The sequence below is a fragment of the Saccopteryx bilineata genome, chromosome X (assembly GCF_036850765.1).
Source record: "Saccopteryx bilineata isolate mSacBil1 chromosome X, mSacBil1_pri_phased_curated, whole genome shotgun sequence".
Lineage (NCBI taxonomy): Eukaryota > Metazoa > Chordata > Mammalia > Chiroptera > Emballonuridae > Saccopteryx > Saccopteryx bilineata.
In genome coordinates, this window is record NC_089502.1 from 110,673,752 (window position 1) to 110,687,095 (window position 13,344).

Below are 13,344 nucleotides of genomic sequence, written 5' to 3' on the forward strand. Positions count from 1 at the left end.
GTGTAAAGGGGAGACTTTTGTCTGTGCAGTCAGGGGTTGCTGCGCTTGCGACTTCCTGCAGGGACATTCAGCAGCTTTGCAGATAAATAAATGCTCACATTCAGAATGACCAGCCTAGAACACTTTTATGAGCCTTTTCTCCTCCCCAGGCTATCCAAAGATAATAAATCAAATTAGCATCCAGAACCTCTGGTGCAGCATCACTTGTCACCAGTCCCCCCTACACAGGGGTACATGAGTGTCAGCAAGGCTCTTCTCAGTAACCATCAGGCCACATCGAATTGAGGCCTGAGGCCTCTTTGGAAATCATCTGATGCCTCTATTCTGGGCGGGCCACAGGCTGAGGTCACAGAGTCCTGCTGGTCATTCCAGATCAGAATGTAAACGAGGCGGCTGAGACCCCTGCTTTATAATCAAGATTGGGTTGTTAATTAAAGAGAAAATAAACATTTTCATTTCTTGGTTAATAATCATAGGAACATGAGAAAGCAATCAATGAACAACTAAGGAGACTAAGGAGCCACAACGAAGAATTGATGCTTCTCATCTCTCTCCCTTCCTGTCTGTCCCTATCTGTCCTTCTCAGTCTCTGTCTCTGTCACACACACAAAAAAATCATAGGAACATGAACAAAACAGACAACTGTCAGAGGTGGGAGGGGAAAGAGGGAGGGAGGACAGACTATATCAATAATCAAAAACAGAGACCAGGCATTTTCCTCCTAATAGCGTGACTTACACCACAGAGGCATTCTTTCAACAGATGTTGGAGAAATCAAACTGGAAAGGAGAAAGTTTACTTCCAGATAACCTGAAGTGAAATTTGTCATTTCAGATTGCTCAATAAGTGACCGAAAGGGACAACTGATTCGTTTTGGAAAATGAAGGAAGGAAAGATAACAATATGGTGTAGAAGTACATTATATTGGATTATCTAAATGTACAAATGTTAGGGGTTTTTTAATCACCGCCTCTCTTGGGGCCCCAGAAGAAGCAGGACAGCACAGAGCACCAGCGACAGGTCTCCAAATCACAGATGTGGTTCCACTGACCAGCATCTCCCAACTGTTGGTTAAGGTAAATGGCTGCCTTCCGAGAGATGTGACCTCACAGCTGGTGAGGACTGCGACTCAGAAGCAAGCTGCACTGATGGCGGTGTGTTCCTTCTGTGGGCAATGAATTAAAAACTAGCCACTGAGCTGCAAACCACCCTCTGCCCTACCCTATCACCACCAGCCTGTGGAAGTTCTCAGCCAATGAGCCATGTCTGGTACACTCCTCTCTTCTAGCTGTATGTTCAGGATCACTTCAAATCCAGTTCTAGGTTGCCTGACCCTGAGCAGAAGCCCTACAGAGAAGGAACAAGATGGGGGGAAATAACTGAGACCAAGTAAAAGCTGCTTTGGGTATGTGCCTCAGCAAGTTTAAGTGCTGCCATGCTGATTGGCTTGGAGGGAAGGCAGAGGTGGGAGGTTAATATGTATTTTGAATAGGAGTTTCCTGTTATCTGCAAACATTCAAAAAACAGCTAGACATTTTATTAAGGTAAAACAATCCACTTAGAAGGAACGATGGTTGAGGCTGCTTTCCCTAAAACCACTGTCAATCATTTAATCACCCATTCATTCCATCAATATTTATTGAGTGCCTACTATGTGTCTGCCACAATGCAACACGCAAAACACATAACCCTCAAGCGAACACTAAGTTTTGTACAAGGGTCTGTACTGTGAGTCCTGAGCACTATAGTATAATGTTGAACCACCCCAGATTCTGGGAGACCTGGGTTCAAATTCTCACTAAGTCATTTAACTAGCTGGGTGACTGAATGAGTAATTTACCTTTCTCCATGTCTCAGTTTCTTGATCTGTAATGTTAAGAGGACTTGTGTGAAGTAGTCAGCACAGAGCAAGAGAGTGAAAGCTACTATTACTTAATGCCATTCCTCCACCTCATCCCAGCTCTGCCCAGTACAATCGACACTACAGCTTGGTGGTATTTCCAAGGCCGGCCAGGCCCTCTGCCGCTGGGCTGTGACCCTGGAAATAGGTCAGACACTAGTTAAGGCGGCATCTGCGTGGGGCTCAGGAGTGGGGGTGGGGGGATTTCTTTTCTAGCCTTGCTTTTCCCCAGGACCTCCGAGTAGTCTAAAAACTCACTTCGGAGGAGAGGAAGGAGCATGGACTGGCTCTTTCGATCTGAGACACCCCCTCCCGGAGAAGTCACCCCCTCCCCCCAACCCAGCGCGGAGTGAAATCTTAGAAGCTGCTGCTGCCGGGTTTGAACGGAATGCGGGAGTCTGTGGAAGCCGGAGCTGGTCGGCCCGAAGGTCAGCGAGTTGTTTTGAGTTCTCGTACCCGGAAGGGGGTGGGGTGGGCAGGGAGGAGAGGACGCCAGGGCCCGAGAGACCCCGCGTCAGAGCAGAAATTGTTTGTGCCCCGGAACAGGCAGCTCAGCGGAAGCCGCGACGGGGGCGGGTCACGTGCGGCGGTGGCGGCGCAGCTGGTGGGGGAACCGGGCTGGGACAAGGGCCGGGCCGGGCGGGGGTGGCGCGGGGCGGCGGCTTTCGCAGCCGAGGGTGGAACCGGCTTACTTGGGGCGCTTGAGAGTGAGTGGCGCCCCGAGTCCGGGGCGAGGGAGGCACGCGAGTTATGGAGGGGTTGGGGTGGGATCGAAGGTGCTTGGAGCTCCACGCGGTGCGGCACAGGCTGGTTGGGAAATTGTTGGGTTGCGTGGAGGTGCGGAAGCCGGCCCCCCCCAGCTAGAGCGGCAGTAGCGGGACCGACGCGGAGACTGCGCCGGGCGTCTGAACCCCAGAGAATGGGAGGCGCCGCTCTTATAATCGCCGGCCTTGTTTTTGTCTTGCACGCAAATCCCGGAACAACCGGAACCGCCATACCAGACTGCGTCCCAGGGGCGCCCCATTATGCTTGGGGGAAGCTGCATCCCACATGGCGACTTGGGGCGGGATCAGCCGAGGCCCGGGCCAGAGAGGGCTGCGGAGGTGGCTTCGCGGAGGGTGCGGGCCTGAGCCGTGGTGCACAGGACATACGCCTCTCCCGGAAGGTGCGGGTCACCTGTGGGGGCTCCCATGGGCTGTGGGGGTCGCAGAGCGGGAGAGAAACCATCGGCCCCACCTGGAAGACAGGAGTGGCCTCGTGGCCGCGGATGAGGAGGCTCACGCTTCCCCAAAGTGGCGCGCGCTACTCCATCATGGGAGGGAAAGGACACAAACTTGGCCACCAGCCAGAGCCCTTGGGGACGCTTGACTTTGGTGTGACGCCTCCCTATACTCCACGAGGTTAAGGTCCGAGGCCTGGGAGTTGGAGAGTGTGGTCAGGTCTCCGACGAGAAACCCACCCACGTTCTTCTCCCGCGCCACGCGGGGAAGGCACAGAACAGTAGTCTCAAAATTTCCCGCGCGTCCCCCCACCCCGCACCCGGGAAGGGCAGCTCTTCCGGAGGTAGCGGCGGGGGGAATGGCCTCAGAAAAAAGAGTGGTGTTAGTTCCCTTTCCTGCAACCCCGGCGCAGGATAGGGCGCGGGCCGCGGGCGTGTTTGCGACTCCAGAGTGTGGGCGCTTGGCACGCTGCGACGTCTGCTCGGAGTCGCAGCAGCCTGAGCTTTGCAGACTCTGGGACGACGCGAGACGCCATTTGCATCCCCCCTCCCTCCTGCAGGTTGGCGGGGGCGAGGGTGTCACCCGCCGCGGAAGCGTATTCCTGGCAGTGACACTGATTAGATGCTGTGTCGGTACGTGCACAGAATCGGGGTGGGCCTTCACCTCTCCTATGCGTGTACACTTTCTGTTGGAAAAGTTGCGTCCCCCCGCCCCCCAGCCACCACCTCTCGCTGCACAGCTGCTGTCTCCAGGGCGGAATTAAGCGAGCACGTTCGCTCAGCCCTAGGGAAAGAGGATCGCGCCGGCGCGGGGAGGCCGCTGGGCCCCGGCCGCGAAAATCCAGCCCTGGCTTTGCGTCGAGCTGCCGAGTGCGGCGCTTACGCGCGCCCGGCCAGCCGAGGCCTGGTTTCCATCTGCCCCTTTTGCCTCCGTGTTAAGTTCGCCGGGGAAAACCCAATGATCCGTGCAGAGCCCCTCGGAGGAGAATCCCCTCCACCCGCCCGATTCTGACCGATGGAAAAAATGACAGTATAGGTCAGAGCAGGCTCCCCCGCGACTATTAATGCGGCCGCCTCCGTTCCCCGTGCTTGGGAGGATGGGCGCCTCGCCAGGAAACCTCCGAAGGAGGAGCCACGAGGTCCGCCTGCCCCTTCCCAGGCTAGAAAACGTGGATTCTTAGAGAGACCAGACAAACATGGTCAAACAGCTGTCCACCTAAATACAGATTGTCCATGTGTCTTTCCAGCAAGATCAATCATTTTTTTAAAAATCAAGTACACGTTGAGTCAGTTATGAATACTATGACAACTGGTGAATCGGTAGATGAGGACTTCCCTCTCTGCCTGGTATTCAACGACTGTGCAAGAGATGCCGGATAAGGATGCAGCTTGACACTACCCGGGTATCCTAAGGCGTGGTGTCCTTTGCACTCCACCTTGGAGGACTTTTAACATAGCTCTAAAAGGATTTATTTTAGTCTTAGTTCTATTTGGGGGTTGCTTACTCCTTGCAAACTCCTGCCTGGGATTGTACTATGTCGCAGATGGCCCAGGACTTTGGCTTTTGTAGTCCATGTTTTACTATTGGCTTTTTCTTTTCCTACTGATGTGCTTCTGGGTGCGGGCAATCCCCCACCCCCACAGACACACATGTGCCGCTGCCCTTGGAGTCTTGCTTACACCACTGGGCCGGAAAAGGGGAAATGTGAACTCTCCTGGTGGCGCTCGAGAACTGGAATTCTGACTTAGGGCTGCAGGTTTGTTCCGGAGGCTGGCCTGCATTGGCTTAGGGGCCGGAGGCTGTGAAGGGGAAGTCCCGGAGGTGACCAAGGCTTCTGGAGCAAACCTGAAGGAACTCCTGTCATTGTTTTTTTGCGCACAGTTCTGGGAGCGAGTGCGCACTGCCAGCACATTTCAGTGGCAGCCACGTAAGGGAAAGGCCATTTGCATTGTCTTTGAAAAGGAAAAAGGCTGTCCTACCTCATGAATTATGAGTGACCTTGGAGAGGCCTCCTCAGGACCTTCTTTGCTCCAACTCCTCCCCATTGCACAGGAGACCCCATTTCAGAAGAAATGAGAAGCTTTTTCAAAGTGGAAATCTGATGTATTCTATTTATATAAATACTGGTGCATTTGTGTATCCCTAAAATGAGGCCCACCAGCAGCCCAGGGACTAGGCCTGCCACAGGCCAGCTCCAGAGCAATGTTAAGCTCTAGCCCCAGAGGATGTAGCTTTTACCCAGTGCATCCGAAACCTGATTTATAGGATAGGGGCTTCAGCCATCAAAAAGTGTGGCCTCGTAGAGTGGACTGGAGGTCCTCTACACCGGTGCTGTTTGTCCAAGGCCTCAGGGAGAGGGTGGGTAATGGTGCCTGAGCCCTGGCAGGAGCTTCCCATTAATCTACTCTAAATGAGTGCCATTAAAGCCCATATTCCCCCCTATATCACCACCACACAGGCAGGCCTATAAGGAAAAGTCTAGTGGAGACTGTGAACCCATTTTGCCTTTTTAACTTTTTTTGTGGGTGATAGTGCCCTTCCACCCAAACTCAACTCCGTATTGGCCCCCAAGAACTTAAACGTGGACCTTTTTTCTTAGTTTCCCCACCCAAAGGTAAGAGAGTACCAAATCCTAACACATTGTAGCACTGTGTCCGAGGCAGCCTACTAGGTGCTTTGTGTATTAACTCATCCTCAAAATAACCCTATGAGTTGGACACTATTATTATAGGCCTTATTTTACAGATGAGAACTCTGAGGCCCAGACTGTTAAGCAGCTTGCCTAAAGCTGCACAGGTTAGGATAGAACAGGGTGGGGAGGGAAGTAGGGTGGTGTTACCACGCCACTGTTAAGTAGTGAAGGCAAGCTGTTTGAGGGTATTTGGAAAGGCCCGCCTGTGCCCCTCCCCCACCCACCCCCACACACCTACCCACACACACCTTCCGAAGTTAAAAATTATGGGAAGAAACTATAAGGCCCAACATTTTGCTTTTGTTTTGCAAAGGATACTTCCGGAGCCTCGTTTAGAAGAAGCATGTTATTATGGCTCCGCAGGAGAGAAGGGTCAGGGAAGGCACTGCAAAGGCCCCTGGCCCCACCTAGCCACAAAGCATCCGGCGGTCATGTCCGCCGGAGGTGACTGGGGACTGCCGATTGCCTAGGAACTCCTTATCGCCTAGTGTCAGTGGTCCCGGGAGGCGGAGCTAAACGGCTGCCTGCGGGGGCGGCTGGGTCACACAGATCCTTGGGCTCCGGACGTGCCCCCGAGCTCCTTCTCGGAGAGCTGGCCGGACGCCTGGCTGCGCCTTCCGCAGCTGGGGGGGGGGGGGGGCCCTCTTGGCTGGAGCCATCAGCCCTGAGCACGGAGCCTCGCGGCGGGGTAGGGGGGGGTGGGGGGGGGCTGGAGAGGCCAGCTAGAGCACCGGCTGGGACTGCTGGTTCTTGATTGCTCACATTGGAACACACACACACACACACACACACACACACACGGGTTCCCTGCGCGGCGCGTAGCCCGGGGAAGGGTCAGGGTGGAGGGTCCGCGCTGCCCTGCTGCTCCACAGCGTCCCGGTGCACGCCGGCACCCCTAGGGCGTGGAGCCAGGCCTGGGGATTCCACCGCTTCCTCCCCTCCGGGTTGTGGCCACGACTGGCAGGAACCTATGAGCTGTGTTTCTTGATGGCCGGGAGTGGGGGGGTGGGGAGTGGGGGGGGGGGGTGTCAAAGAGGAGGGTCAGACTGTAGGGCCTGCGAGTAGATAGATGGCGATAAATCCCCTCCCGAGAATGCTGGCTCGGCCTCTGGCCACAGCTAGGAGTTAGGCCGGCATGTCTTGTATTGGCCACAGCTTGTCACCCCGCGTTCCGGGACCCAGTGTGGGTGTATGAGAGTACGGGGAAGGGAGGCGTCATGATCTGAGGCGGCGCTGGATGATCACCTCCCCACCTCCTGGAACCTTTACTTTTAGCTCGAGAAGACCATAGAACAAGCTGCCCTCGCCCCCGCCAGGGTCCGCAGAGGGGCTGCTGGCTGGCATAGACGCACTTGCTGACGTTGAGAGGGGCTCGGTGAGCCCGGGTTGGCTGCCAAGCCAAGGGAGGGAGCGCAGCAGCCCGCGCGCCTCCAGGCAGAACACACGCCTTTCCCGGAACCTTGAAACCCAGGGGAGCCGCTGCCATCTTCGCGTGACGAGCAGCGAGACGCCGGTGATTAAGTGTTTCTTTCCGGCTCCCTCCCCGGTTGCGGCTCTCCTCTTTTCCGCAGGGCTGGAAGAATAAAACCTGGGGGGAAACACACACACACAACTGCGCTCTCCACTCTCACTCCATGTCGGTACTGATCTCCCAGGATGTGTCCACGCGGGGCATTCACCGACCCTTTCTCCACACCATGCCCCGCGGAGGATCAAGGCTTTGCGGGTCCAGGGCCACATGCATCAGTTTCCATTCTCCTCAGCCCAAATCTGGGAGTTTAATGGGGAGAAACCACATTGCTGAAGCCACCTGGGACCCCCATCTCTTAAGGGATTAAACGTTAACACAGGAATCCCCCCACCCACACCAGGGACTAATCCTCCCTCCCCTCCTGGGATTAACTCGGCTCACAGGCCCATAAAACACTTCCGGAGCGGGCAGAGGGTCTGTCTGTCTGCAGAAACACTTTAAAATTGTCCTCCCGGCCCTGGTGTCGGAATTAGGAGGGAAGTGAGTAAACAGACGGTTTGTAAGAGACACCCTGCGTCTCTGTGCGGTTTGCAGGCTGTGGAAGGAGCTACCTAAAATGTGGGTGGTGGGGGCCGCCTCAAGACGGATGGTGGCCTGGGCCCCAGTAGATACACCTCAGAAAAGGGCGCAGCATTTACTAAATGACATTGAACTGGAGGAGGGTGGATGAGGGAAGGAGCAGGCCACTTTCAAGGAGCTGTGGCCCCAGTTCAATGAGGAAGACTAGATTTCTGAGTCTTGGGGGGGGGATGCTCAGTCCCCTCATCTCTACAATGGCAACAAGAATATTTACTTGCCCCTCTCAGGTAGGATTCTGAGGGCCAAAGTGTTAAAGCACTTTGTAAATGGGGCATGACCCCTGCACTTTACTGTGATTAATGTTCAGTCTCACCCTAGAAAACTGACTTGCAGATTAAAAACAAAACAAAGCAAAGTGAAAACCAGCCCTTCCTCAAAGCCATGCAGGAGTGTAGGAGATAAAGGGAATCCAAAAGCAACTTAATCTTTGGGACCTCCTTTTCTTTTATATCACTTCAGATTAAGTTTCTGAAGTAGTGGGGAAATGTTTGGAATGTTTTAAGAGAACTGCCTGTCAAAAGTTGGGGTTTGAAGGGAAAGAGAAAGGACCTCCAAATTGGGTCAAACTGCATTTTAAGAAGGAAACTGGATAAAGAATATAAATTTGAAGTAGCTTTCTGGCTATTTGAAGTACCCTTTTGTTAGTCTGGAGAGCAGGTGCCATAGATATCCACTCCAGGACCCTGGAAGTAGGCCCTGACTCAGGCTTGGTCAGCCAAGTGCAAGGTGACAGTTGTCATTCAGGGCGCGGACAGTGACGAAAGGCAATAATTTGCTTAAAATGCACATCATGAGAAAGATGTAGGACTGTCTCTGCGCCCTGAAGGCCCAGAGCTGCTAAAACTGTGTGTGGGAAGGAGCGCCCCGTGACCTCTTTCCCTACAGATGGACTCACGACAGCGTGACTGGCCCCAGGTGGCGCCCAGGCGCACTGGGGAGAGAGGCCCAAGCTGCACCTTCACCCAGACTCGCAGATTGTGAACGCAGGCCTCTGGCTGGACGGCCCACCGACCTTTCCGGCCTTGAGGCTTAACGGCAGGGTCTACTCACCTCCACCCCACTGCCCCTCGTGCTGCACCCTCCCCTTCCTGGCACCGAGCCGGGATCCCGAGGCCTCCCCCGCCCCGCAGTCATCCCTCTTCCCCTCGTGATTCATTTAGCAGCGGCGCAGAAAGCCTGTTTACCTCTGCAGCCCAGGGCGACTCGAGCTGCGTAAAAAGCCCTAACGCTGGCGCCGACCAGTAGGGGGGGGATTGTCCTATAGATTATTTCCCCTCCTGGGTTGGTTTTTTTTTTTTTTTTAACGAGAAAGCTCGGTAGGAGAGGGGGTGGGGTGGCATGTTGCTGCTGTTTTTAAAACACGGTATTTGAAAGGGAAACAAAAGCCACACAAAAGCTGTTTCGGAGGTACTAAGGCTGTTTTTTACATATAAAAAGTGCAGTGAATACCACGGGGCCCCCAACAGCGATAAACTAAATGGTTGGCGGATTTCAACAATTAGCAGTTAATCTGTTATCTGAGATCTGCAAACAAGTTTTGAGGCTCGAAGGACACCGAATTCCGGTTCGAGTCGGCAGCATAGGTACTAGGATCTGTGGGGCACCTCCAATACTCCCTGTTTCTCTAAGTGTAAATCCACCTTCCGGAAGAATGGGTTTCCAAGGTGGAGAACAGGCTTGAGCTACAGCAAATTCACTTGGGCAGCCAAGGTGCCTTCACCTGCATCGCCCCTCGAGACCGAGCTTGTCCGGTTCCGATTTTTCCAAATTGGTTTTTACACCCCCAGTTTCGCAGACCTAATTTTACACGTAGTACGCCAGCAAATGTGGAATAAATGACGAACTAAAGTGAGCCTTTCGGCTTGGGAGGCAGCTTGGTGCGCGGCCTCGCCCTCGGAACCCCATTCCGGTGCCCAGAGCCCCCCGGCCGCTGCAGCCTGCGCGCAGCTTCGCCCTGCGCAGGCTGGGGCGGGCGGGGGAGGCCGGGAGGCACGAAGCGCCTGGAGCCTGCACGATGATAAATATTGCGCAGACAGCCCATAAATAATTTGCATTATGTTCAGCTGACAACGCAGGGCGATTAATTTTAATAGCTACATATTTGCCTGGGCTGCTGCTTTCGTAGGCCCAGTAATGAAAGGCGAGAGGCCGCCCTGGCTCCGTGCTCGCGGTCCCGCAAGGCAGCCAGGAGGTGCGGGAGGGCCGGTCGCGGCGTCTCCTCCAGGCAGCCGCCCCGGGGAGCCCCAGTCCCGGGGCTTTCCTCTCGCCCTCCGCGCGGTGTAAGAGAGATGCACGCGCGCCGCTGGAACACTCCGGGACCTCGAGCAACAGGAGCTGCCGTAACGATATTGCACATTTGTCTGTATGAGAGTCACTTGTCGGCCAGGAGACCCTCCCCGAGGCGATGCCCACACTCCTCCCCTCTCCCCCAGGTCCGGAGTGAACTCTGGAGGGGATTTCATGTTTCGATTTGGTGGGGGTGGGGGATGCTGGTGTCAGCTGCCGCCAATTCGCCGGTGGGCCCCAGCGTGACAGAGTTTTTTCCGCCCTCGGGACCTCGACAAGGGGCAGAACAAAGGCCAGCTTCCCACAGGTCCTCTCCGCGAGCATCCTGAGTCCTGACGTCCCGCGCCCCGCAGGAGGCCCCCTAAAATGCTTTCCGAGCTTCTCTGTTAAAAGGATCATACACATAAAGGACAGAAGAAAGGGTTTGGAGGAGCTCTTAAAAGGAGGGGGCGGGGAGGGGAGCGTGGCGAGGAAGGACATGGTGCAGCGGACGCCGCGGTCCCATGGTGGCCGGGTGCGCGCGTGAGCGTGTCTGTGTGTGCGTTCGGATGACAAAGCCCCGCCGCCGCCGCCGCCGCCGCCGCCAGCAAGCTCCTGCCAGCCCGAGCACGGGTGGGGGAGGGGAGAGGCAGGAAGGGAGCCGCGCTCGCGTAGGTAGCGGGGAATCGAAGGTTCCTGGGAGAAGGAGTTCATTCATGAGCTGGAGGAGGCCTCCTGGCCAGGCCAGGTGGAGCTTCCTGAAGCCAACACCTGTGTATTTTCTTTTTTGGAAAAGGGCGAGCGCATTGATCATTACCATATTTTAATTGCCTTTCGCTAAGGTCATCTCTAATTATGGGTTGCGAGGAGGGTTGGCCAGGGGTCCGTAGCCCTTTAGTGTGTGTGTGTGTGTGTGTGTGTGGCCACTGAGACAATGCGCCCAGCTCTTATCAAAATGCCAATCCGAGGGTGTCCGTGCGCGCCTGCGAGGCAGTCACAACGTGCTAGATCCACGCAGACAGACCAGGCTGCGTGCACAATAAAAGCCATGCAGGCAGCAAAGGGCCGCGCAGATCCACGGTTTTCTTTTCAGAAAGGTTGGTGCAAAGAAACTTGACAATAATAACACACAGCACGATTAAATCTGGGTGGGAATAAGAAAATACCTTTTCCTTTGTAGAACAGCGCGGGCTGTGTTTAACCCATCTGATCCCAAGAGCTTCTTGAGCCCATATGGAGTCCCACGCAGGGACAAGTGCGGGGCGCTGAGCTGCTCTGGTCTCCCTGATGACGTCTTGGATAGCCACCTTATTTTAATATTAATCTCCTCTTTTAATTCAGCATGGTTGTCAGTTACAGTGACGTGAAATCCTTAACGATGTCTGTTTTATGGAAAAGGATACCCGGCTAGTTGAAAAAGAAAATGTTGTGTTTGTGCTTTTTTTAACTTTTTGAAAGCCTGCATTTTCTTTCTTTTCATCACTTTCGAAACCCTTAAGGCAGAAGAACCCTATTTTAGCCTCAACCCAGGGACACGAGCGGTAGGGAAGGTTGTTGGAGGGTCAGCTTCTTGGGAGGATATTTTGGAGTTGAGGGTGGAGATCAGTGAAGAGCTGTGGGTCAGGGGCAGGCAGCAGCCACTCTGAACTTGACTTTCTCAAAGGAGTCTGACATCTCTGAGCCACCATGCTGCTTCTGGGTGTGCCACCTGGTAGAACCAGGGGCTGGGGTCAGGAGCCTTAGAGAGTTGGAGGATTTTGTACTGGCTTGCTTCCTGCCTGCCCCCCACACCTGGCCTCCTGGCCTCACCAGCAGCCAGCTCTGCCCTGAGGAAGGCAGAGCCAAATGACTGGTCTAACCCCCAAGAGACAGCCTGGCTTTCTCCTCCCCTGTAATCAAAACCAGATGCACTTAAGCGCCTTTCATCAGAGGAAGCCCAAAGCCCTTTAACAGGCTTCAATAAAAGCCTTGCTAGGGCCTACCAGCCTGCTCAGTGTCCTGGCCCCTGTGCCCATTTCCCAGCTGAGGAAGTGTAGGGCTGCAGTCAGTCTCTCCCTTGTCCCTGGGGACTCAGTAGCCAAGGACATCTACCCTCCAAGGCAGCCTTTCCAGACAAGTAAGAGTACCAGGATCCCTGCCAGCTGTGTGGGTATAGACCCCGTTCCCGGTGTGGGGGGGCATGGGAGGAAGCCAGCAGCTAGTGCCTAAGAAAGAACAAGAAGAGCAACCTTGTGAGAAGAAACCAGAGGGGCAAAGAGAGTAGAGGGGAGGGGGAAGGACAATGATGATCAAGATATTCGTCAGGGCACTCAGAGTCCCCATCCCATGTATTACAGTATTTCTATGTCTCCCACTAGCCTACAAATTCCCCAGGGCAAAGAGTGTGTCTAATTTATCTTTACAAGCCCAGCACAGGGCCTGGCAGAAAATACATATCAAAATGTTTTGGAGATCACGGGTATGGTGGAAAGCTCTGGAGCAAGACATATCTAGGCTCAAGACGGGAGCTCTGCCCCAGTGGTTGTGTAACCTTTTCAAACTTCGGTTTCCTTGTCTGTAAAATGGGCATGAGAAGGCCCCCATAACAAGACTGGGGAGAGAGCTGATGAAGTTAGCGCAATGTAAAACACTAGGAAGGCCATAATTTAATTTTAATAAATGTGTCCTGGTTCTGGAAGGAGCAAGGGAGGGTTTGGGCTGATAGTGTCTGAAGTGTCAGAAGGAAATTTCCTGCAAGGCCCTATTTGGGGACAGGTCTTACTGGCCTAGCTGGGATATGGGTCTGAAGAGAAATTTGCTTCAGAGAAGTGTGTTCCCATTGCCCTTGTGAATTGGGGCCGCAGGATCCTGCTCTCCAGCAGGGACAGACAGCCCTGAGGCCCTGAGCTCAGAGTGCCACCCCAGCCTTTGGATTCAAGCTCTGGGGAAGGCGCAGGTCCCAAGCCCTTGAGCTTTCCTGTACAGCACTGACTTGCATTAGAGCCCTGGCTGTGCATTGAGGGACAGGCCACCGCAGATGAGTGGCTGGCAGATAATCCCAGTTGGTGCTGGCTTTCTTTGATCAGGGGGCTGTCCCTTTAGCTTGATCTCTACTTCAGTTCATACCTACAAATATATATATTATTTATTTATTTTTTAGTGAGAGAGGAAGGGAGAG

General features: G+C 54.4%; 1 protein-coding gene across 1 annotated transcript in view; it reads left to right on the forward strand.

The window, feature by feature from the left end:
• The first annotated feature begins 2,219 nt into the window (after positions 1-2,219).
• Positions 2,220-13,344, forward strand: part of BCOR (BCL6 corepressor) — a 115,945-nt gene continuing 104,820 nt past the window's right edge. The window contains exon 1 of the mRNA XM_066248731.1: positions 2,220-2,328. The gene's annotated coding sequence lies outside the window, so the exon portion shown is untranslated. The remainder of the gene's footprint in view (positions 2,329-13,344) is intronic.